Source organism: Heteronotia binoei, chromosome 2 (assembly GCF_032191835.1).
Source record: "Heteronotia binoei isolate CCM8104 ecotype False Entrance Well chromosome 2, APGP_CSIRO_Hbin_v1, whole genome shotgun sequence".
Classification (NCBI taxonomy): Eukaryota; Metazoa; Chordata; class Lepidosauria; order Squamata; family Gekkonidae; genus Heteronotia; species Heteronotia binoei.
This window is the reverse complement of record NC_083224.1, coordinates 112,201,666-112,227,002: the sequence shown is the minus strand read 5'-3', so window position 1 is coordinate 112,227,002 and position 25,337 is coordinate 112,201,666. Positions and strand designations below refer to the sequence as shown.

General features: G+C 43.2%; 1 protein-coding gene across 3 annotated transcripts in view; it reads left to right on the top strand.

The window, feature by feature from the left end:
• Positions 1-25,337, top strand: part of LRP8 (LDL receptor related protein 8) — a 381,576-nt gene that overhangs the window by 93,293 nt on the left and 262,946 nt on the right. The gene's annotated exons all lie outside the window — the stretch shown is intronic.

The window sequence follows — 25,337 nt, the reverse complement described above, 5'->3', positions numbered from 1 at the left end:
AGCTAGCGCAGTGATTACAGTCAATCATTCCCTAAAGGATTTTGAAAGGCATGGATTAGAGGAGAAAAGAAAAGTGGCTGGTTTTTGTAAAGAGAGCGTATCATCCAGAGCAATGCTGCCAACTGGTCTTTTATTAGAGTCCAGGAAGGAACCAGTCCCAGTCAAGGCCAGCTGCTTGGCCTGCACACAGCAAGGCAGGCTGGCACTATTTGATTACTTGCCACCACCATCTGAAGCATGAGGGCTAATCTGGTGAAAAAATGTGGTAGTGTATGCCAGTAATCTTTATGCGAGTTACAGAGTAGTATGATACAAGTCAATATGGATTGGTGAAGGAGCATTTTAGTTGGTTTGAACCTTTAGTTGGTTTGTAGATGCAGGAGCCACAAAGCAGGTTAGGGTAAATTCAGGGATGTCTGTCATGATCTTCTCATCAGACAATGCTGCTGCTTTATGCAGAGCACACTCCTAACTACTCTAGATGCACTGGTCTCATTACTCCTGTGACCATTGCTGAGAATTTGGCTAGTTATTCCAAAGATTAATGTTTACAAATCATGATGAAGATAATTTTCCAAGCTTCTTACGCCTTAGTAGCCTTGTCTTTCTGTCTGTCTGGCAGACTGCTAGTTCTCTTTCAACCAAGAGAATGTTTATGGAACTCCTGCAAGGCAAGCTTTTAATTCTGTTTTGTTGCAGTAAAAGCTCAGAAGGCAAGTTCTAGTCAATCTTCTCCGGCCTTTTCCCCCTCTAAATCACCAATCAGTGTGAAAAATGCTTCTCTGTTGTTGGCTTTCTTGCTTTGGTGGTTAAATATTTATTTATTTATTTATGGGCCTAGTTTTGCTTGGAACTGTCAGTAACAATTGTTTTGTAGGCAACCAAAACCTATATCTATGGAGATGTGTCTTCCTGCTGCCTAGACAAGAACTGAAGGTGGGACAGAAAGCACTTCACATTGAATGAGGAACATAGATTTATGAGGAGAGAGAAAACAGTCATATCAGGTGGCTTGTGTCAGATGAAATGACTGTAAATTAGAATAATAGACGACCTCCCACCCAACAGGAATCTGTATGATTTCAGCAGGATATCAGTACTCATTCAGGCAAGATGTGTTCTGATGAGCAACTACACAGCTCTAGGTTTTTAAAATACAAAAATAACCAGCAAGTTTATATAAGAAGCTGCCATCTCCTTACCTTATCAGCCGCTATCTTGGTTTCTAAATTTTGAATGCTGATAAAGGATTTAATAGTGTTTGTAGACTGCAAGACATCCCAGTAGAACTTTTTTCTTGGAACTTTGTAGAGAAGGGTAAAATGCAACTTTATTTTCGGCAAGGTTGTGTGTGTTTCCCCCCGTCTTTATTGTCATTTTATAGGATTTGCTGTTATCAGAGTTCTGATAGGCAACTTGATCAACCTCTCTTAAGCTTCATCTTGGGTGACAGCAGCTGGGTTGATGTTGATAGAGTGGAACAGATAATGTGATCCCACAGTGTCAAGATAAGCCTGAAGGGAATAATCTGAGTGTTGATTATGTTATCGTGGCAAAAACATTGAGTTCTTCAAGTACTTTGTTACATGTAATAGTTCTGTTTGAAAATCATAACACCTTTTTGTAGATGATCAGTTGTATATATACAAGGCTGATTAATTCTAGTTTCTATTGGATTTTACAGGTCATGATAAAACATAAAGGTTTCAGGCAGAAAATGTGTTTAGTTTTGTATTCAGCGTGTTTGTGTCAAAGCGAATAGAATTAATTTGTACATCTCTCTCTCAGCTTGGCTTCGCGAACGAAGATTTAAGAAGGGTGCAATAGTCCACGTTTGCTGCAGGCTCGCTGGTGGCTGACAAGACCAATGTGGGACAGGCAGGTCCGGCCACAGCGGCTGCAGGGAAAAGTCTGATTTAGGGTTGGTCCTGTAGCACTGCGATTCTTCCTCAATCTCCTTTTGTCCTCAAGACCAGCTATGCGTGTGTTCTCAAAGGAAGAGACAGCCTGGTGGATGGTGTGCCTCCATGCTTTGCGATCTGAGGCTAGGTCAGACCACTGGTGATGGTTGATGTGACAGGTGCTAAGGGATTTCTTCAAGGAGTCCTTGTACCTCTTCTTTGGCGCCCCTCTATTTCGATGGCCGGTGGAGAGTTCGCCATACAGGGCAATCTTGGGAAGGCGGTGGTTTTCCATCCTAGAAATATGCCCTGCCCAGCGCAGCTGCATCTTCAACAGCAGTGCCTCGATGCTGGTAACCTCTGCCCGCTTGAGGACTTCAGTGTTGGTCACAAAGTCACTCCAGTGGATGTTGAGGATGGTGCGAAGGCAGCGCTGATGAAAGCGCTCAAGGAGTCGCAGGTGATGACGGTATAAAACCCACGATTCGGAGCCATAGATGAGGGTTGTCATCACAACCGCCTTGTAAACATTGATCTTTGTGCCTTTTTTCAGATGCTTGTTGCTCCACACTCTTTTGTGCAGTCGGCCAAATGCACGGTTTGCCTTTGCCAGCCTGTTGTCAATCTCCTTGTCGATCTTGGCATCTGAGGAGATGATGCACCCCAGGTAGCTGAACTGCTGGACTGTCTTCAGAACTGATTCACCCACAGTGATGCAGGGAGGGTGATAATCTTCCTGGGGTGCAGGCTGGTGGAGAACTTCTGTCTTCTTCAGACTAACTTCTAGGCCGAATAGCTTGGCAGCCTCTGCAAAGCAGGACGTCATATGCTGCAGAGCTGATACCGAGTGGGAGACGAGTGCAGCATCATCAGCAAACAGTAGCTCTCGGATGAGTTTTTCCATTGTCTTGGAGTGTGCCTTTAGTCGCCTCAGGTTGAACAGGCTGCCATCGGTGCGATAGCGGATGTAGACACCATCGTCCTCATCTAGATCTACTGCGGCTCTTTGAAGCATCATGCTAAAAAAGATCGTAAAGAGAGTTGGCGCGAGAACGCAGCCTTGCTTTACACCTGTGCCTATTGGGAAGGGCTCCGAGAGGTCGTTGCAGTGTCTGACTTGGCCTCGCTGGTCTTCGTGTAGCTGGATGATCATGCTGAGGAACCTTGGGGGACATCCTAAACGTTCCAAGATTTGCCACAGGCCTTTCCTGCTAACGGTATCGAAAGCTTTGGTAAGGTCGACAAAAGTCACATACAGACCCTTGTTCTGTTCCCTGCATTTCTCTTGGAGCTGCCTGAGAACAAATACCATGTCGGTGGTGCTCCTGTTAGCTCTGAAGCCGCACTGGCTCTCTGGGAGGAGTTCTTCTGCAATGGTGGGCACCAGTCTGTTCAGGAGTATTCTGGCAAGGATTTTGCCTGCGATGGAGAGCAGGGTTATCCCCCGGTAGTTGGAGCAGTCTGACTTTCCCCCTTTGTTCTTGTATAGGGTGATGATGATGATTGCATCGCGAAAGTCCTGTGGTAATTTGCCTTGTTCCCAGCAGGTGACAAGTACTTTGTGAAGTGAGCTATGTAGTACTGTGCCCCCATGCTTCCAGATCTCTGGTGGAATTCCATCAACTCCTGCTGCCTTGCCACTTTTCAGTTGCTTGATGGCTTTAACAGTCTCTTCTAGGGTGGGGATCTCATCCAACTCTGTTTTCACCGGTTGAAGTGGGGTGAGGTGGATTGCTGAATCTTGAACTACGCGGTTGGCACTGAAGAGAACCTGAAAATACTCCGACCACCGGTTCAGTATGGATGCCTTGTCTGTGAGGAGCACTTGGCCGTCTGCACTATGCAAGGGACTCTGAGCCTGATATGATGGACCATATACTGCCTTCAGGGCTTCGTAGAACCCTCTTAAATCACCAGTGTCTGCACACAGCTGGGTTCTCTCTGCGAGCTTGGTCCACCACTCGTTCTGAATGTCTCGAAGCTTGCGCTGGAGGTTGCTACATGCAGCGCGAAAGGTTGCTTTTTTCCCAGGACAGGAGGGCTGAGCAAGATGTGCTTGGTAGGCAGATCTCTTTTTTGCCAGTAATTCTTGGATCTCTTGATTGTTCTCATCAAACCAGTCCTTGTTCTTCCTTGTGGAGAACCCGAGGACTTCTTCAGAGGTCTGCAGGACGGTAGTTTTTAGGTGTTCCCAGAGTGCTTCTGGAGAAGGGTCTGTGGGGCAACTGAGGTCCTCAATTCTTGACTGGAGTTTTGCCTGGAAGGCAGCTTTAACTTCGGCTGACTGAAGGCTGCCAACCTGAAACTTCCTCCGAGGGATACCTCCTCTCCTGGGTGTGGGTTTAAAGTGAAGATGGAGATTGCAGCGTACAAGACGATGATCCGTATGACATTCTGCGCTGGGCATTACTCGGGTGTGTAAGACATCTCGAAGGTCTCTCTGGCGCACCAGAATGTAGTCGATAAGGTGCCAATGCTTGGACCGTGGGTGCATCCAGGTTGTCTTCAGACTGTTCTTCTGCTGGAAGATAGTGTTGGTGATGGTGAGCTGGTGCTCCATGCAGAATTCTAGCAGGAGGCGCCCGTTGTCATTGCAGTTGCCAATGCCGTGTTTGCCAAGTACTCCTTTCCAGGCTTCCGAGTCTTTACCTACTCTGGCATTGAAGTCGCCAAGGATGATCACCTTGTCTTCTGTAGGGGTCTTCCGTACGAGGTTGCGTAGATCAGCATAGAACTTGTTCTTTTCTGCAGGATCTGCTTGAAGGGTTGGGGCATACACACTGAAGAGTGTTGCATGCTGCTTGTTTTGAAGTGGGAGGCGCATGGACATGATGCGATCTGAGTGACCTGTTGGAAGGTTTTCGAGTTTGGAGGCAATGGAGTTCCTGACCATGAAGCCAACGCCAGAAAGGCGGCTCTCAGCCTTTGACTTACCCGACCAGTAGAGGGTATAGCCAGCACCGTGTTCTTGAAGACTACCTTCCTCAGGGAAACGGACCTCACTGAGAGCTGCTATGTCGATATTCAACCTGAGAAGTTCGTGGGCAACTAGAGCAGAGCGTCGTTCAGGGCGACCACTGCCTACTGTGTCAAGCATGGTTCTGATGTTCCAACACGCAAGCTTTAGTCTTTGCACACTTTGTGAGGCAGGTGCATGCCTTTTCTTTGTTGTTATTTTTCGACCGCAAGTAAGGATGCCCGTTGACCGCGGCTAGCCAACTGGGGTGGGGGAGACGAGCTTTGTTTAGGCCACCTTTTCTAGGCCCCTCTCCGTGTGGAGCAAGCAGTGCTGTCCCTAGATAAGGCTGCTTGGTCGTTCAGGGTGCTGCCGAAAGATGCTTTCGTCTCCGGGTTAGCATCAGGCGACCAATATCCTGAACCGCCTACATGCAGGATCGGGACTGCGGCTTCCAGTGGCATCTTCCACCTGCCGTTTCGCCCCTTGCCTATCGCTGCAGGACTTGATGCGTTGTGGGTTGTGTGTGTGGATATGCCCTTCAGGCCTGCGCAGAGGAATTTTTTAGGTGAAGCCCAGTGTGCGCGGTACTGGCTCCACCCTTTCACCTGGGGGTCATCTGCCATGGCCCAGTAAGCCGGGACGCCGGCAGTGAGTCCTCCAGGTGGTAGGTGTTACATTAACGAGCTCTATCTGCCCGGGTTTGATGTTAGAGTTTTCCTTCTCTTAGGCTGACGAGGTTGGTGGGCCCAGCCTGCCCATCCGGTTATACCGCCGGACAATTCGGTCGCACCATGACGTAGCAAACTCTGTGAAGAACAGGGGGGACCAGCGAGAAGGTGTTGCTACGGATGCAGTAATGCAGGAGAGGCCATTGCAGTGACCATCTGCCAGGCATAGCCAGACAGTGACCACGCGGCGTTCACTACACCGGGAGAAGAGAGGCTATGTATTGCGCATGCACTTTCCCTGGGGGGGTAGGATTCCCAGAGGGAGCCCACCCCCCACCCCCCATCTCCAGCTAAAAGGACCGGACAAATAATGTTTAATAACTGCAGAGCTGCTGCGTTTGAAAAAGATGGAGGTTTGAAAAAGTTTGAAAAAGATGGAGGTTGTAGAGGTGGAAGGGTGGGTTGTAGAGGTGGAAGGGTGATGGCCAAGGACTGAAATTGATGTTATTTTTCTTGTTCTGTTATTTCTATATTCTTCACTTTCTTCAAAATAAAGGATAGTTCTATCCTCTACCCCTCGCTCTCGAAAACTCATTGAAAAATATTGAGCTATATAGTTCATTTGCTTCAGGCTCTCCAGGATACATAACTAAACATATTCCTTATCCTATAGTCTCCTCTGGCAAGGTTCAGTAAAGCGCCTCAGGACAGAAGACAAGCTGGAGTAATTGTCATTAATCCCCGAGGACTATTTTTAAAAGGTTGTTTGTTTTAAGTCCAACATTATGTAATGGTTTCTACCAACTTTCCCAGTATTGAAGTCGGACTGACTGGCCTGTAATTTCCTGGATCTCCTCTGGAACCCTTTTTAAAGATGGGGGTGACATTTGCTACCTTCCAGTCCTCAGGAACGGAGGCAGATTTCAATGAAAGATTACATATTTTTGTCAGGAGATCCACAAGTTCAACTTTGAGTTTTTTCAGAACTCTTGGATGTATGCCATCCGGACCAGGTGACTTATTAGTTTTATTTCGTCTATCAGTTGTAGGACCTCCTCTCTTGTCACCTCAATCTGACTCAGGTCTTTCAACACCCCTTCCAAAATTAGCAGTTTTGGAGCGGTGAAGTGAAGATGGAAGAAAAAAATGCATTCAGCTTCTCAGCCATTTCCCTATCCTCCTTCAGTAATCCTTTGACCCCTTGGTCATCCAAGGGCCCCACTGCCTCCCTGGCTGGTTTCCTGCTTCTAATATATTTGAAGAAATTTTTATTGTTGGTCTTTATGTTTTTTGCGATATGCTCCTCATAGTCGCTTTTTGCCTGCCTGATCACAGTCTTGCATTTGATTTGCCACAGCCTGTGTTCCCTTTTATTAATCTCACTTGGACTAGCTTTACACCATTTAAAGAAGTCCTTCTTACCTTTTACAGCTTCCATTACTTTGTTTGTTAACCATGCAAGCCTTTTCTTATATCTGTTTGTGCCTTTCCTAACTTGTGGTATATATTTTATCTTAGCTTCTAGGATTGTAGTTTTAAATAGCCTCCAAGCTTCCCCAAGGGTTTTGACTGTATTTACCTTTCCTTTTCAGTTTCCTCTTCACATGCCTCCTCATCTCAGAGAATTTACCCCTTTTAAAGTTAAACGTGGTTGGGCTGGTCTTTTGGGGCAACTCCCTGTTTATACAAATGGTGAAATCAATAACGTTATGGTCACTGCTCCCAAGCGGCGCAATCACTTTTACATCTCTCACCAAGCCTTGGGCATTACTTAGGACCATATCCAGGTTCGCCCCACCCCTGGTAGGTTCTGTGACTATCTGCTCCATAGAACAGTCATTGAGAGCATCTAGAAACTCAATCTCTTTCTCTCGAGCTGAACACTTATTGACCCAATCTGCGGGTTGTTAAAATCACCTATTATGACACAGTTTTTATGTTTAGCCACTACCATCATATTATAACCATCCTCTATCTTTTGATTTGGTGGGTGATAACAAATTCCCATAGTTAAATTTCCTTTTGGGCCCTCTACTTCGACCCAAAGCATTTCTAGAAGGGAATCTAATTCTTTGACCTTAATCTTACTGGGCTGTATACCCTCTCTGACATACAGAGCCACCCCACCTCCAAACCTTTTTTACCTATCCTTCCGATATAACTTATATCCAGGAATCACCGTGTCCCACTGATTCTCCTCATTCCACCAAGTTTCTGAAAGTCACACAATGTCTATGTTTTCCCCCCACACTAAACATTCCAACTCACCAATTTTACTTCGAACACTTCTAGCATTTGTATACAAACATCTATAATTTCCCAGGCAAGTTAGGCCCGCAACCTTCCTCCTGCCGCCTCGAGACTTTGGCAGACAGTCCATACTGTTTGTCACCATCTCAGTGGACAATTCTGATCCATTACCTGGTAGAAAAGTGACAGCTAACCCTTCATCTCTTTGAGATGAGTCCTCCCGAACCAGAGACATTTCATCTCTTGTCGACTTCCCCCCAAGATTTAGTTTAAAAACTGCTCTGCTGCCTTTTTGATTTTAAGCACCAGCATCCTAGTTCCTTCTGTGGACAAGTGGAGACCGTCTCTTTTGTACAGCTCCCGCTTGTTCCAGAAAGCATCCCAGTGCCTAACAAACTTAAATCCTTCCTTCCTACACCATCGTCTCATCCACACATTGAGACTTCTAATTTGTGCCTATCTCTCCAGCCCTGCACGTGGAACAAGTAGCACTTCTGAGAAGGCTACCTTGGAGGTCCTGGCCTTAAGTCTCCCACCTAGCAGCCTAAATTTTTCCTCCAGGACCTCACGACTGCATTTCTCCACATTGTTGGTGCCAACATGCATCACGACCAATGGCTCCTCCCCAACACTGTCTATCAGCTTATCTACAACATGCGTAATGTCCGCTACCTTCGCACCAGGCAGGCAAGTCAACATATGGACAGTATGCGGTTTTGCCACCCAGCTGTCTGCTTTCCTAAGGATCGAATCACCAACTACCAAGACCCCCCCCCCTCTCTCCCTGCCCAGGGATGGTTCCTTGGTGAGAAAGGATACCCGCTCACCAACTGAAGAAGAGGTCCCTTCTGAGAGCGCATTCCCCTTAATCTCAGCACGGTGCCCTGTTCCCTCTTGACCCTCATGCTCCCTGGCAGCAACTGGGCTGCCACGTTCAGAGCGGGGCTCATCTAATACGTCCCCGAGAGTCTTCTCCAAGTGCCTAACTGACTGCCTCTGCTTCTCCAGGTCAGTCACCTCAGCCTCAAGCGTATGAACTCGTTCCCTGAAGACCAGAGCTCCTTGCTTCGAGCACACACCCAATACTTCTGTCTTGTGGGCAGATAGTCATACATGTGACACTCAGTGCAAAACACTGGAAAGCCCCCCCCCCCCCGCCTTGCTGGCATTCTATCTTCATGATAGCTTTTTAAAAATATACAGTCCCCTTTTAAATCATGTTTGTTTATATGGCTCTCCTTCTGGAGGTTCTACCTTATTGGGAACACAAGGAAAATAGGGATATGGGTTCCTGGTCTTTACACAGCCCCCAGGCCAAGAGCCCTTTAGCTCTCGCTCTTCGGCTCACGCCAAAGGCTCACACCTCTGGCAAGGCGCAGCTCAATAATGCAAAGAGGATGGGGCCTCAGTCTGTCCCAAGAACACAGCCACTCCTAATCAATCAGCAACAATCACCTTCAGCCCACTCAAATTAAACAAACAGCAGTTCCCCAGCAACTACAAATTCAGAATTTTCAGCAATCACACGGTCACACAAACTCAGAAATTCTCAGCAACTCCCCCAGCTGTTTGGAAAGCCAAACCTCACCCTTATAGCACTTCTTATCTACTCTCTCTCAATGCCCTTTGAGAAAAGCAGAGGGAAAAGTGTTGCTAAAGAGGAAAAAGGTGAAAACAGAAGTTTCAATGCTTCCATTCTTTGCTTCTCTATGTCAAATCTTCCCTCTCTTTTTCTGCTTTGTAGTTGTTTGGTGCAACTCACATTGAAGATGCTGGTTTGCTCCCATTATATCTAGTCAGAACAGATTTAATCAGGGCCTTTTTTGTAGAAAAAGCCCAGCAGGAACTCATTTTCATATTAGGCGACACCCCCTGACATCACCATTGTTTAGCATAGGGCTTTTTAAAGAATAAGCCCAGCAGAAACTCATTTGCATATTAGACCACACCCCTGATGCCAAACCAGCCGGAACTGCATTCCTGTGTGTTCCTGCTTTAAAAAAAAGCCCTGGATTTAATAGTCAGAGGGTGCGGTCACATGTCACAATAAAAGCGGGCATGTAGCGCTCAAATTTGAACCGCTGAATATTGATTCGATGCAGGGCCAATCAGACGAGCATCCAAGAATGCAACTCATCCTGTTGTTGAGCGATTAGACATCCAATACTATCACGCTGTTTTCTTGGATCATGCGTGATCAGATTGGTGATTCCTAGTTAGGGGGGGGGGTCCATTGAACATACGCCCAACTGTTTGGAGATGGGAAATCAAACGTTGCTTCGGAAGTGGGGGAGGGGAAGGGGGAAGTTTCCGGAATTAATGTTGCCGATTCAAACCAGGGTATTGCCAGGAACTACTTTCCTGGAAATTGGCAGTGACAATGATATCTGGAAATCCTCCACATTGGGAAAAAAAAAGTTTTTTTTCCTTTTCTGAAGAGTGGGATAATGTCCTCCCCCCTCCGATCCTGTGTTGATCAGAAAAGCAGAAGCGTCACTCAGATTCCCGGATGATCTGGTAATGCACATGTCTGCTGGGGCTTTTTTTTTTTTTAAAGAAAAAAAGGTGGGAGGGGTGGTAAACATTCCAAGGGGCAGTATCATGCATGAGTTTCCCAAACAGGAAAAAACCGATCGTGTGCCACTTTTGTGAAAAAGGGCCGGACTTTCTGTGCTATCAAATTAATGTGGCATTGATCTGGAGCAAGCCAGGATGACTCCAGATGACGCTCAATTGCCAGATGTGGATGTCTGGATGAACATATTTAATCCATCAGTGAGACAGAGCTGTGTTGCCACTAATGGGACTTCTGAATGCACCCAGAGTTCACCGCCACAGAAGACACTTCTGAAACAGTTCAAGAGAACAGCAAGAGCCATGCTTGTGTGTCTTATAGTCAATTGACAACGATTTATCGAACTGAGTGCAACTTTGTGTTTATCCCAGATTTTATCATGTGGTTATCAAAATGAGAAATAAAAACAGATGTAAATTATAGGGTTGCCATTTGGTGGTCTATGAGGTGGAGTATGAATGCTCCCCACCTGAGATTATGTTGTTACTATTTTATGTCAGGACAAAATTGTTTTGACAGCCCTTGGAATATAAGTAAAAATAAATTAAGGGAAAATATATTTGGATATATTAGTCTTTGTGTGGTAATCTAGTTGGTTTTCATGTCTGATAGGACAACAAATCAGTTTTGAAATTGGTAATGACCAATGCTAAGTATCACACACAGAAATTAATAAAAGTGTTCTGCTAGGACTGTGGAAACCCAGCTTAAAGTCCTTATTCAACCCATAAAACTTAATGGGTGACCTTGAACATCTCTCTCACTCTCTCTCACACACACAGAGATGTCTTTTTTCTTTCTTAGTGTAAAATACTTCACAATGTTATTGTGTGGATAAATTCAGTAGTGGAAAACCATGTATGCTACAAAAATATTGTAGATATAGACAGTTACCTAAACTTGGTCCACACCTAAGTATGATAGGTACCTGGCATTTAAATCAGGGATTATCAAATCACTATTTTATTTATTTATTGTTATGGTATGCTTGAAACTTGCATTTATATTGCTGCAAACTGGAAATTAATGTTTGTGAAGTAGGAATGTGTGCTGGATTTTCTTAAATCTCTGTATGCTCTACATTATTCTGATATGTGACCTTCCTGTGATTTTTGTAACAGTCTGTGCTGTCTGGTGGTCTGAGTGGTTTTGGGGTGTGTGTGTCTTGTTTTTATCATGTGGTGTATACTTCCTGACCATTGGTAAATAGTGGTCAGGAATGTTCAGGTACAGAGAACATTTTCAAACTGCCTTTTTATTCTATTTTAGTAACTGGTTGCTAATGGATCTTTCCTGAAATTTCAGACAGACATGTTTTAGTAACTGGCTGCTAGCGGAATTTATTTCCCTGTTCATACAAACTTGCTTGTGTTGGGTTAGCAAAGTGTGGTTGAGCTGTGTTTGAGGGAAACTGCTTTTTCCCCCAACTCCTTCATTGCACTTCTGAATCACTGTGGTGTGCTGTTTAAAATGTCCATAGCACTTCCTTCAAGGCCACTTTCCCCCCACCCTTTTTCACTGCACCGTCTTCCTTGGATTAAAAAAAAAATGTTCTAAAGTAAGTGCTATAGATTTTCAGTGCTATAGCAGCACCATTGAGGTGCATTGGCTCCAATGAGTCAATTTGTCTCAGTGGTGCTGCTGTAACATTGAAGTGCTCTAGCACTTTAGTGCTATAGTGCTCACTTTAGAATGTTTTTTAAAAGTCTGAGGAAGATTGTGTAGCAAATAAGGGCGGTGGGGGGGGGGGAAGGTGGCACTGTTTGAAATTACCATAGCTCTTCAGAGATGGCTCATTAATAGAAGGAAATTTGCTATATAAAACCCCCATCCATGTATATCGTTTTACTCAAAATCAGGTCAACAATGAATAACATCTAATTTAGAATGATAATGTGAAAAGGGCCAGAATTCCAGTGACTATTCCTGTATCCTGAGGGAGATGGTGTTGCACCCTAAAACTGGCTTTCTGTTATGCCTCTAACTCTTTTGCATTATTTTGGAGTGTGAAATCTCTCCCTGAGGAGTTAACAATTCCTTGGGTAAACTCTGTTTGCTATGCAATTGCTTTGCTTTCCTCTTCTGCTGCTCACGTTATATTTGTGATCTATTTAATTTTGATATCTGTTTTTGTCTGGCAGCTTCTGAGGGCTGTAAACAGAGTTCAGAGTGCAGTTTGGCTGCCAAGAGCAAGCCTGCCTAGTGTGGATGGGTGTCATACATACATGTTTAGAGGTAACAAACTGGGGCTTTGGGAATACTGGGCAGTAAACTTTAAGCTAGTTAGCTGAGAGCAGTGTTCCCTCTAAGCTGAGTTAATGTGAGCTAGCTCACAGATTTTTGTCTTAGCTCAGGAAGGATGACCTCAGAGCACAATAATTTATGCATTAGCTCAGAACTTTAATGCCAGTAGCTCACAAAGTAGAATTTTTGTTTACAAGATTCTTCAGCTCTTAGAGGGAACGTTGGCTGAGAGTCATGATTGAATGAAAACACCCTACCTTGTTTTACAGGCACCTATTGCTGTGGCATTTTCCAAACTCCTGCAATTCAGCAACATCCTCTGTAATCTTCATAACAAACCCTGGATAGTAAAACTGATTTAATCTTGTTTCCTGTGTTGGCAGGCTGATTTGTTTAGAAATACAGATAGCTTTGGGAGGAGGAATTAAGCACAACTGATGTCAGGAGTCAAGCTTTCCATTTCACTTGAGAGCCTGAATTGAAAGGCTATGAGTGTTGTCATCAAGAAAGAGTGTAATTTTGTTTGAACTAAAAGCTGTCAGTGTGTGATTTTCCCTGTTTGAGCAAAATGGATCGGTTTACTGCATTTAAAGCCTTGTGGTGCCGAAGAATGTAAAGTGCCCTGTTCATTTTTCAGGGGCCTGTAGGACTTTCTAGGAATGAAACTAAGCCCGCTCACTGATTTTGTTAGGCTCGGTCTAAATCAGGGGTGGTGAACCTTCTTTTCCGCCAAGGTCTGTATGGATATTTATAACATCATTCGTGGGCCATAAAAAATTATCAAATTAAAAACAGTGCTCCGTTGATAGGAGAATGATTCAGGCCAGCAATATTAACGCAAATAATTGTTTTTCTATTTGAAGTCATGTGGGGAGAGCCTAATCTGGCGCACACACACACACACATACCCGGCCCGCCGCCCTAGGCAAATGCATAGGCCCAGGGCTTTTTTGTAGAAAAAGCCCAGCAGGACTCAGTAGCATATTAGACCACATCCCCTAATATTAGCATATTAGGTCACACACTCATTAGCATATTAGGCCACACCACCTGGGATAATCAAATGCAAACTGAACTGTGACAGTAACTTTTCCAGGCTGTGCAGCAATTCTGGCTGGTCAGCCAGGCCCCAGGGAAGCTGCCGCACAGTACATCTGGGCCCTGTGATCCCTGCCTGGCCCTGGGGAGGCTGCTGCACAGCGTGGCTGGGCCCCACAATCCTTGCTGGCCAGCCAGGCCCCAGGGAGGCTGCCACATGGCAACCTATGTATCTGTCCAGCAATCCTCGAGGGCCGCATACGGCCCTCGGGACGGAGGTTTCTCAACCCTGGTCTAAATTATATATTTACTGGGGGCTACTGGGTATTCTAGGGATGAAGTCGGAAACCTACTCACTGACTTTGTCAGGTCTGGTCTAAATGATATATTTACCATGTGTTTGGTTGTTCATGTGATAGGTCACAAGACTACTTGCTGCAAATGTTAACCTGTATTGTGTGGTGTAAAGGATTTTCCCCCTAAAGCTCTGGAGATTTCTTAGCCCATAAGTCGTTGCAAGTTTTCTAAAGGTAGTTATAGAGAACAATATTTTGAAAAGAAAATACAGATGGATTCTTTCAGATAATTTGGAATGTGAATTCTGTGGCCAGCTAATACTGAACTTCTCCTTCATCAGGAGTATAATGCAAAGGTTCAGAATGCCATGGGCCAGAAAAATCAGATGGAATTGTTTTGCCATGAATTTGTCTCCACAACTATGGATATTACTGTTTTTAATTAAAATATTATTTTCCTGTAAGAAATAAAAATATAATAATAGTGAATCCTTACAACCCATCTGGTTTATTCCGGTATGTACCTAGCTCACAAATGAAACTCTGACATCATTACTATGGTCTTTCATGTCTATATAAAATAGAGGAAGAAGTAAAACCACAGAAATAATTTTTAAAAGTATAATGAGGTAAGAAAAATATTAAAGGTTATAAAATTGTGAGCAGCCTGAGTAGCCCAGCTTGGCCTGGGCTTGTCAGACCTTGGGAACTAAGCAGGGTTGGCCACAGTCAGTACTTGGAAGGGAACTGGACTTCTTTTGTAGAAAAAGCCCAACAAGAATTCATTTGCATATTAGGTTATACCTCCTGACATCACCATTGTTTCACACAGAGCTTTTAAAAGAAAAGGTCCAGGAGGAACTCATTTGCATATTAGGCCATACACCCCTGACACCAAGTCAGCTGGAACTTCATTCCTGTGCATTGCTGCAAAAACGAAAAAAGGAAAAAAAGCACTGGATGGGAGACCACCAAAGAAGAGGAGGGTTGCTATGGAAAGCAATGGCAAACCACCTGTGCTCACCTCTTGCCTGGAATGCCTCATGGATGGGGTTGCCATAAGTTCACTGTGTGGTGATGGTATAGTCTTCTTAGAAATTTGCTTGTAAATATGAATAGTATCTGAAATTCAAAGGTTTTCAGAGTCTTTGTCATATCCTTCCCATGTTGGATTGTGTAGCGTAGGGATCCTCAACCCTCGGGCCATGGACCAGTACCAGTCCATGGCCTGTTAGCAACTGGGCCATGAGTTGTATAATTATTTCATTATATATTACAATGTAGTAATAATAATAAACGACTGGGGAAGGCAATGACAAACCACCCCATAAAAAGTCTGCTGTGAAAATGTTGTGAAAGCAACGTCACCCCAGAGTCAGAAACGACTGGTGCTTGCACAGGGGACTACCTTTACCTTTAATAATAATAAGAAAACAACATTGGATTTATATCCTGCCCTCCACTCTGAATTTCAGAGTCTCAGAGTGGCTCACAATCTCCTTTACCTTCCTCCCCCACAACAGACAACCTGTGAGGTGGGTGGGGCTGAGAAAAGCTGCCCTTTCAAGGACTCTGTGAGAAGCTATGCCTCACCCAAGACCATTCCAGCAGCTGCAAGTGGAGGAGTGGGGAATCAAACCTGGTTCTTCCTGATAAGAGTCCAAACACTTAACCACCACACCAAACTAAAAGAAATAAAGTGCACAATTGTATCATCCCAAACCATCGCTCCACCCTCGCCTGGTCCGTGGAAAAATTGTCTTCCACATAACCGGACCCTGGTACCAAAAAGGTGGGGGCCGCACATAGCTGGATACCAAGACATGCAGCCCTTTCACTTTGCTAAGGAAGAAAGCTCTTTGTATAAATGCTTGAAAATGTTTGTGCTGTATCTTGTGAATCCTTCCCATGTTTCCACAGTAAGTGAACTGATATTCTCCATTCCAACCATAACATGCTACCGGCAGCAGGCATTGTTTGCAGTTGGCTCTTGTACATCAAATGGTTCTTAACCATTTTATAGACTTGTATCAAGAACTGATTCAGTCTATAATGCTAGGCTACAGTGTGTATGAGTGTGTGTGTGTGGGGGGGGATGTTCGGCTAAATCTGAGTCAAATATATATTTTCCAAGTATATATATTCCAAATCCTGTAAATATTTAGGATTTTATTTAGTGAGGCTACCCAATGAGAGGGGGGAGTGGTGACAGAGTGCAAGGCCACTCCTGTGGTAGCTGCAGCTTCCAATAAAAATTGAGGATCAAGCCAACATGTTCAGCTTTTATTATATCTACGACTAGGAATAAGGCCCGTTGTGAAGAAAAATACAACCGGCTCTAGAAAGAGGCTCTGGGCGAATGCCCCCCCTTGCTGTCTTCCCACCCACCCAATTGAAGGCATTCACTCCCCCCATCTCAAGGGATGCTGATCTCTGCCATCTGGAGAGCAGTTGTAATTCTGAATGATCTGCAGCTGCCACATGGAGATTTGGCAACCAAACAGAGAAACAGGAAAAATGGAGCAGGAAAGAGGTCAGAACCTCCGCGAAAAACCAGCCTCAAAAGAAATACAGGTTATTCGTGCTTTATAAATAGAGAACAATATATTAATATAAAGTGAAACTAATCACAAAAAAGAACAATAGCTACACCCACACCAAAGTCTCACAAAAGACAAGTCAATGTCAATAAATCCAATTGTAAAGTCCAGGTTATGGCAGAGGTAAGTTCTTCAAAGGAGTCCAACACTCCAAAATGTCTTCAGAAATGCTTGATGTAACAATCCTGTGCAGCAGGGCATATACAAAACACGACAGGGTTGTACTTGATCCCCTGTTTCACATAAGAGCTTCTACAAGCTTCATAAAACCTTTATACATTTTTCAAGAGAGCAAAGCTTCAGAATTCTTAGCAAAAGTACTCATGCTAAGAATTCTGAAGCTTTGTTCTCTTGAAAAATGTATAATGGTATTCTTTGGTGTGGGTGTGGCTGTTGTTCTTTTTGTGATTAGTTTCACTTTATATTGATATATTGTTCTCTATAAAGCACGAATAAGTTTTGTATTTATTTTGAAGCTGGTTTTTCATGGAGGTTCTGACCTTTTTCTTGCCACATGGAGATTGGCAAGAGGAGTTCCCCAGAGGGAAATGGTATGTCTGAGGTCCCACCCTTCCTCAAACCCCACTGTCTCCAGGCCCACCCCTTAAATCTCCAGGAATTTCCTAACTGGGAATTGGAAACCCTATCTCCTTCCCTTTGTATGCCCCTCTGACTTCAAGTTTCTATCACTTCCACCCTCCCAGTGGTATCTATATAGGCACAGTTTTTCTTCACAGTGGGGTAGGGGACCAAGGCAGCTTACATTATTTTATTTATTTATTTTTATTTGAGATTTATATCCCGCCCTTCCCACCAGGTGGCTCAGGGCGGCTTACAACATATAAAAACTAACATAAAATATAAAATTATGCATAAAAATTAACATTCCAAATTTACATAATTAAAATCTAGACATTCACATAATTATGTACTTTATTTATTTACATTATTTATGTACATTATTTACTTTATGTACATTATTCTCTTCTCCTCACTTTGATGCGCACAACAGCCCTGTGTGGTAGATTAGGCCAGAAGTGTGTGACTGGTCCAAAATCACCCAGTCAGCACTGGACTCGCTGGGCTTGCAACCCGCCCCCCCCTCCCCCACCACTTGGAGTGTGATTCTGTGCTTCACATCGGTCCTGTTATGCTGCCATTGCCAAAATGACCTGGATCTACAGGGCAAATTACCCTGGTTCTGCTGGGTTTGCAAAAATGGCCCCCTCTAGAAAGAGGCTCTGGGAGAGTGCCCCCCATTGTTGCTGTCTTCCCACCCACCCACCCAAGTGAAGGCATTCACCTTCCCCCACACCCTTGCTGTCTTCCCACCCCCCATCCTAATACCATCCACCTCAACCACTTCTTCCTCTTAACTACCCTGCACCCTTTGCATGCCACTACCCCACCTATGACATTCCCCACCTATGACATTCACTCACCCACACCCTTGCTGTCTCCCCCCCAACTCTTGGTATTCACTCACCCCTCACCCTTGCCATCTTCCCACCCAATTGAAGGCATTCACTCCCCCCCCCCTTGAGGGGTGCTGTCAAACAAAGAAGGCAGAGAGTCTCATGTATCAGGTTGAAGATGAGCTGAGGACATCTTTCCTCTAAGTACAGGGAATGAGACTCATCTTGCCAACTTTTTTGTGTATTTGTACTGCAGAACATATGATGTCAGGTCTGATGAAGGGAGGAGGTCTGGCCTGTGGTAGAGTAGGAGAAACTGAGATATGTTTCTGACCTCTGATGGGAAGGTATTATGCAGACGTGAAAACCACTGTTAGTACATCAGTTCATCTGAAGAAGTATGCATGCACATGAAAGCTTATACCCAAAATAGAACTTATATGTGCCACTGGACTCAAAACATTTTTAATACAGTTTGATAAAAATGTTCCTCTAGCTAAAATCAGGGCAGGAGGCTGCTAGTTGAATGTTACCATACATTCATTGTGTAGCAGATGAATTGGGATAGAGGGAGATAAATAGAAAGGAATTGGCTGGACAGTCTCTGCTTTGTGCAGCAGGCAGTGGTGTTTCTTATGAGGCAGAGTGAAATATGTGATGTGCTTCTCAGCTGACAATGCAAGGGATTTGTGCTAACATACTTATACACAAACAGCATGTGTAATAACAACCCTCTTTCCCCCTGTTCCTGCCAAGGTGGCAACAACAAAATAGAACTAGCAACTGGGCTCTCATTGAAAGCCACTGATGAGTGAAATGAATGAGCATTGTGAGATACATGAGGGATTAATGTGTTGCTGGGAGAACAGGGCATTAGTCTATTAATGGTCATAAGAAACCTCCATATAACAATAAGTAGCCTGAAATCTACCATAGTGCATTGGGTCTCTGATCTCCCTCCTCCTGGTGCCTTCTCCTTGCAGCCTGTGTTTTTCTATCATCTCTGTGTCAGCATGCCCCTGGTTTATAATGCTCATGCACTGCTAAATGCTGTGTTGTGAAAAGAGAAATGGTTTATAACAGACAGTTAAATATCGTCATTGTAAATCTCCAAAGGGGGTGTAGGTGGGGACGCAATCTAACCGCAAGTGTTTGAAAGCCAACTTGGTAAATGCCTCCTTCATAGATGCCACCCCTTATGCCACTGTCATGACAACTTGTTTTTCTCATTAAAGTTCTTTGAAAGTCCCAGTTAAAAGTGCAAAGGTTTGCCGGCTGCTGTGTTACTGGCATGTTAATACCCCTTGTTAGACCCCTCTAATCCTGATCACAAGTTCTTTCACAGACCTCTGTTTAATGTGGTGAGTTTTTTTGCTGCTTCTGAATGCCTGAAATGAATTGGAAATAAAGGGGCAGAAGAGCAAAGTGGTTTTGGTTAATTGCAAATGACACTGAGGGAGTAGCCATAGAAACCAGTGCTATGATTGTCACAGTATAATTTGGCTTCTTTTGAGAACCAAAGTTGGAATTTTATCTCTAGGTATGGGCCAGGTGACTAGCAGAAGCAGTTGACAATGAAAGGAAAGGTCCCCTGTGCAAGCACCAGTCGTTTTCGACTCTAGGCAGACTTTTTACAGGGTGGTTTGCCATTGCCTTCCCCAGTCATCTATGCTTTTAGCTCAGTGCTTAAAGGCTTCAACAGAGAAATGTGTCTGAAGAGGCTGCCTGTTAGGGCACTCAGGGTGACTTCAGGCAACAGTGAGATGTATTGGAGTGGCCAGAAGTCATCTGAAGAGATCCAGCATACAGTAAATTCCATTGAGTTTGGTTAGGTTTGCCATGCATTTAACTGCATTAAACAAACTATTCTCACCTGAATTCCTTTTTGCAAAAACAGCAACTTCATGTGTCGTGAAAAACTAGTCATTGAAATGGACCTTTTGAGGAAAAAAAGGGATCAGGAAATTATCTGTGTCTTATAGGATATCTGTCCCACAAAAAGATGCACTCATCCACATCCTGTGTCATGGCCCTGTGTTTTTAAAATTGCTGTTTTAGTTTACCTTCAGTAAATTAAACAGACTCCATTTACTTTAGTTCTACTGATTTATTTTTTCTGTTTTAAATATTAATGTTTTGTTTACCTGCTATTTATTGAATTTGCATTCTATTTTATTGTAATATTCACATTGGAAACCACCTTTGGCAGTCTCTTTATATTAGATAGATATTACTTAAAGACGGTGGTCTTCAGCTTTTCCAAGCCTCTAACACACTGAGCCCAGAGAACTGGCCCAAGTTTTTAAACCAGTGATTGTTAACAAGAAAAGGTATTTACTCCTGAGTGCCAGTCCAGGGCAACATCAAATTTATGCAGTTGCCACCACTAAGTCTGAGCAGGAGTTAGGCTTGGAGGCAAGTTGCAGAACCCTGGATAGCTCCAAGGCTAACGATTTGTTGCCACAGCTACTGGACCGATATGAGCTCTAAACTACATGAGCAGGCTCAGATAGAGCAATTCAGGCCTCATCCTCCATTACATGTATCTTAATGTGTCCTCATTCAGATTTGGAGTCTAGCACTTCTGTGGCACCAATTATTTATTTAAAACATTTATGAGCCACCTTTCTTCCATATGAAGCTCATGGCAGTTTACAACATAAAAAACAAAATTGAAAATCACAACTCAGGTAAACTCAGGACTACTAGTAAATTTAACCAAATGTGATCTTAGATCAAACTGTCTATCACCTTCTGGGAGATCTTCTGATACCACTCTGGAGAATGGGACTTGTGGATGGTGACCTTCAAATCTCTTGGGAGAATAGTTCTTATGCAGCTTCTTGATGTGTATTTGGGAGGGCTGCAACACTAGCACTAGGGTTCAGGAGGTTCAGAAGTGCTGCTCCCCCCCAAAAAACAACAACAACGTATTCTTCCCTGAATGGGATTGCTGGTTCAGTTAGCCTATGTGGGTCTGTATCAAGTGCTAGACCAGATAACTCCTCATCTGAGTCCATGTCTGGTGAAGAGCTGGCAGCAGCAAATTAAAGCACGCATGGATCCATGTTGTAAAGATTAGAGTTGTGGCTCCGTGTAACATCGGGAGAAAGAGGTTGAGGAAGAACTAACTATTGAAACCATGAGGAGTCCTTTTAAAAGCAGTCCCTTATTCTCTCCACACCATCACGAGTGGAACACTAAGAATTTAAAGACTTCACTCACGTCTTCACTAAGTCCTATTTGAAGAGGCTTTCATTCTTTGTGACTGTTAAGAGACTTTGTGGGAAAAATTTCAAGAATGTTCAGTGTTCCTTAGTTCTGTTTTTGTTTAATCTCACTAAATATGCATTACACGCTTTGTGTGAAAGTTTCATTGCTTCCGGTGGTTATTTTATATTGTTTATCTTCACACTGGTTCCAGTTGTATTTATTATCATCCACAAAGACATGGCTGATGTGGTCCTATCCAGACTAAGGTCCCAACACTCAGCAATAAGATCTAGAAAAATCCTGCAATCAGAAAATTTCAATCTAGGGAATGAATGGTTGTGAACATGGATGCAATCAGTTCCACTTGCTATTCATAAGCTGATAAATCCCAATGAGAAGCCCACAGGATTTGATTTGCCATGTAAAGTATGGAAGTTGGCTAATATAATACTAACAGGCTTTGTCAGTTTTTAGACCTACTGTTTAAATGGGGCAAAATATCAGGACCCGAATGTGATTGTGATGCAGCCCACCAAACTATTTTCTGTCTGTCACAGGAATGTGTTTTGCTTTCCAGGGAGATGTGATGAAGCTCTTTGAACTCTCCTCAGCTGTGATTGAGTGGACTGAAAATTTAGATATTAGTATTTAGGGGAATTGCCCAGTCAGTCTGCATACCCATGGTATCAACTTGATTACATATTTCATATTATTATGTGCTTCCTGAGTGTAAATCTGCCATGCAATAAATAATAATACTTGTTGGTAACATATTATCTGAATTTAATGTGATTACAATTTTACCTCCGTTTTTTATTATATCCCACCCCTGATTCCACTTGACCTTTCCTCCTCCATTAAACAAAACATTCTGTTTATTTTGAACTTTCAAAAGCCTTTTGTGTTCTATTTCAGAAGTAGAAGAGGTGATTTTGTCTGCTCCATCAAGTCCCTGGGCCAGCTTCAAAATATATAGTAACATGATAGGGTGGGACAGCCATAGACCAATAAATAAGAAGAAAATAGATATAGCTCAGCAAGAAAGAAGCAAAAAAGAAAATCCTGTAAAAAAGGGGGGGAAGAGGGCGAAATCATATAGTATGCTTTCAACATGTATCAATCTGACCAGTTTGGTTACTTTAAATTCACTAAATCAAGGATTGCTGTACTGGTAACAGTAGTGAAAATCTTTGCATCAGTGGGCATCTGTTGCCTCAGTGCTTCACATCTTTGGACCTTAGCTTTCTAGCATTCTGTCACATTTATTTGATCCGTAAATTGCATCTGCTTAGATATTCAGGGTAGCTGATCTAAAGACAGAACCTGGAACTACGTTTGCTGGCATGCTCTTATTTTAGTATTTGAAAAGAAAACCATTCTGTGTATATTACACTGAGCTTCTGTACACCAAACAAGCTGGTCTTATTGGCTGTGGGTACCAGTTTATATGCTGGAAAGGGCAAAAATGCTGGCAGCAAACATGACGAGTCCAGCCAGGATTACAGACAGCTCAGAGCATCTGCCAGACGATCATTGCTCTGTAGAAGACAAGTTGCTGGAATGTTTGTAGAACATATTTAGTAGCTCCTCCTTCTGCTCCAAAATAAATTTTATATATCATCCCTCCAAGGTCAAGGTTTCTCCAGGGTATTATGTGATGGTTACAAATGAATGTAGCCTTTTGTCCCACACAGAGGTAGGCTGCCCAGTAGGCATTGTGTGTTTTCCTGCAATGACATTTTCACTCAGCTACCCCAATTCCAGAATTGTGGGAGGTGTGGGATTGGACTCCTTTTGCTTTTTACAACATTTAGATTTCAGATGATTCTATAAGGTGCTTTCTAGTAAACAGCCTTCATACCTGAAGGTCTGTTTAAATAATGTCAGTGTTTATTTGGCACATTATGCTGCATAGGTTTTGTTCTTTATTTCTTTGGAAATAATATTAACTAGAGCATTAAATGTTGGCCTGCAGCTGGGTCGCTCCATATGTTCAGAGCTAGTGTTTCCACTATAGAGATAGTCAATCTCTCTCTGTGTGTGTAGAGTGTGTGCGCATATAGGATCAGTCCCAAAACCAAGTCCTTCTGTAGGGGTGTGTGTGTGTGTGTATGAAACTGCATATAAATTTGAGACATTCATATAGAAGCAGGTTGAAAAATCTGCTATTCTCCTATCAAGGAAAGAGGAGTGAAAGATGTAGCACCATATTAACTCTTTGGTGATGCATGAAGATTGCCCTACACCTTCAGGCAAGAATGAAGGGCCAACTTCTTTCTGTATGGTAGATACACTGAAACAAAGGCAGTGTGGAGCCTAAAATCTGTTTGCCACCTGATTTTTTTGTTTTGCTCTTTCCTTCTCTCCCCACCCAATTTACCTGCCCTTAAAATATTGATTTATCTTACGGATACTGAGGCTTGTGATTTTGTGCTGCCAATTAAAACAGTGATAATGGATAGCATCCATATTTAATTCTCTTTTGATGCCCCTGTCCATCAGGCTTGCAGTTTTCTTACCTAAATTTGTTAATAATCCTCCTATTCTAAGCAAAACAGGGCTTGGAAAGGTGTGATTCTGCTTAGGGTGAAACTGTAGATCACGTGAATTGGGAAATGATGGTGGAAATAATGTTGGATGTGGCTCAGAGACCTATTCACCCTAACTTGACTCACAGAATTTCTCATAAGAGAGCTAGCTAATGACATGTTAAATAAATAAAACATCTTCTAAAAGACCCTGCTTCAATAGAGCTGCAGTGACCTAGCCAAGAGGTGGAGGACTGAGTCCACAACCAAAGTAGCTGTCATATGAAATAATATGCATCTTCTCTCTTCTGAAGTCTGCTTGCAAGGGTGTGTGTGAAAGTTCTGCTTATGTGTTTGTCTTCCATTTCTTTCTGCCTTCTCCCTCTAGTTTTGTATCCATTGGATTGTGTGATGTTTCTGTCATTTGGCAAGTAGAAGATACATAGTTAATAGACATTGGTTTATTTTCATTTTCTAATCAATGGCCAACTCAAAAACCATAGATTAAAAGCAAAGTTAAAATGTTGTGAACAAGAATGTTTTTCTGAGCTTGTATATATTAGACTGAGTCCTACATTATCCTAATCTACTTGCTATGCATTGGGAAGGAAAAGCAGAAGAGCAAGTTACTGCATACTCATTTGTAGTGCAGGAGGCTGGGTTAGTGTGCTGGTTTGTAGTGATATGGAAGGGATAGAGGACCATTATTAGGAGAACCAGATAGTCTTTCTCATATCTGTAATCTGTCCAGCACCACTGCAGTATTCTGTTTTACCAGGAATCTTTGATGTTAAGTTAAAATGTTTTTATTATATTTTGTAATCTGTTTATCATATTTGTAATCTGCCTGAACTGTTAAATAGTAACCTGTCTATAATGCATCTGTGTAAAATTGGTGCCTCACTTATTTTGTATATCTTTGCTTTTATATTCCAACATTTTTCTTTTATTGATACCATTATATATCTGAATCTTCTATTTTAAAATTTAAAAAAAAATATTTGTGGTCTGCCTTGAGAAAGGTGGACTATAAATAATGAAATAAAGAAATAAAATAATGAAATGAAAATGAAAATAAAGGGGACTGTATATTTTTTTTAAAAAGCTATCATGAAGATAGAATGCCAGCAGGGGGGTGGGGGCTTTCCACTGTTTTGCACTGAGTGTCACATGTATGACTATCTGCCCACAGGACAGAAGTCTTGGGTGTATGCTCGATGCAAGGAGCTCCTGGTCCTCAGGGAATGAGTTCGTACCCTTGAGGCCGAGGTGACTGACCTGGAGAAGTAGAGACAGTCAGTCAGGCACTCGGGGAAGACTCTCAGGTGTGTATTAGATGAGCCCCACTCTGAATGTGGCAGCCAGGGAGCATGAGGGTTGAGAGGGAACAGGGCACCGTGCTGAGGATAAGGAATATTTTGATAATATCAAAAAGGATATTATAGCATTGGCAAAAGTGCAGAAAAGGGCAACTAGAATGATTAAAGGGTTGGAACACTTTTCCTATGAAGAAAGGTTAAAACACTTGGGGCTCCTTAGTTTGGAGAAACGTCGACTGCGGGGTGACATGATAGAGGTTTACAAAATAATGCATGGGATGGAGAAAGTAGAGAAAAAAGTACTTTTCTCCCTTTCCCACAATACAAGAAC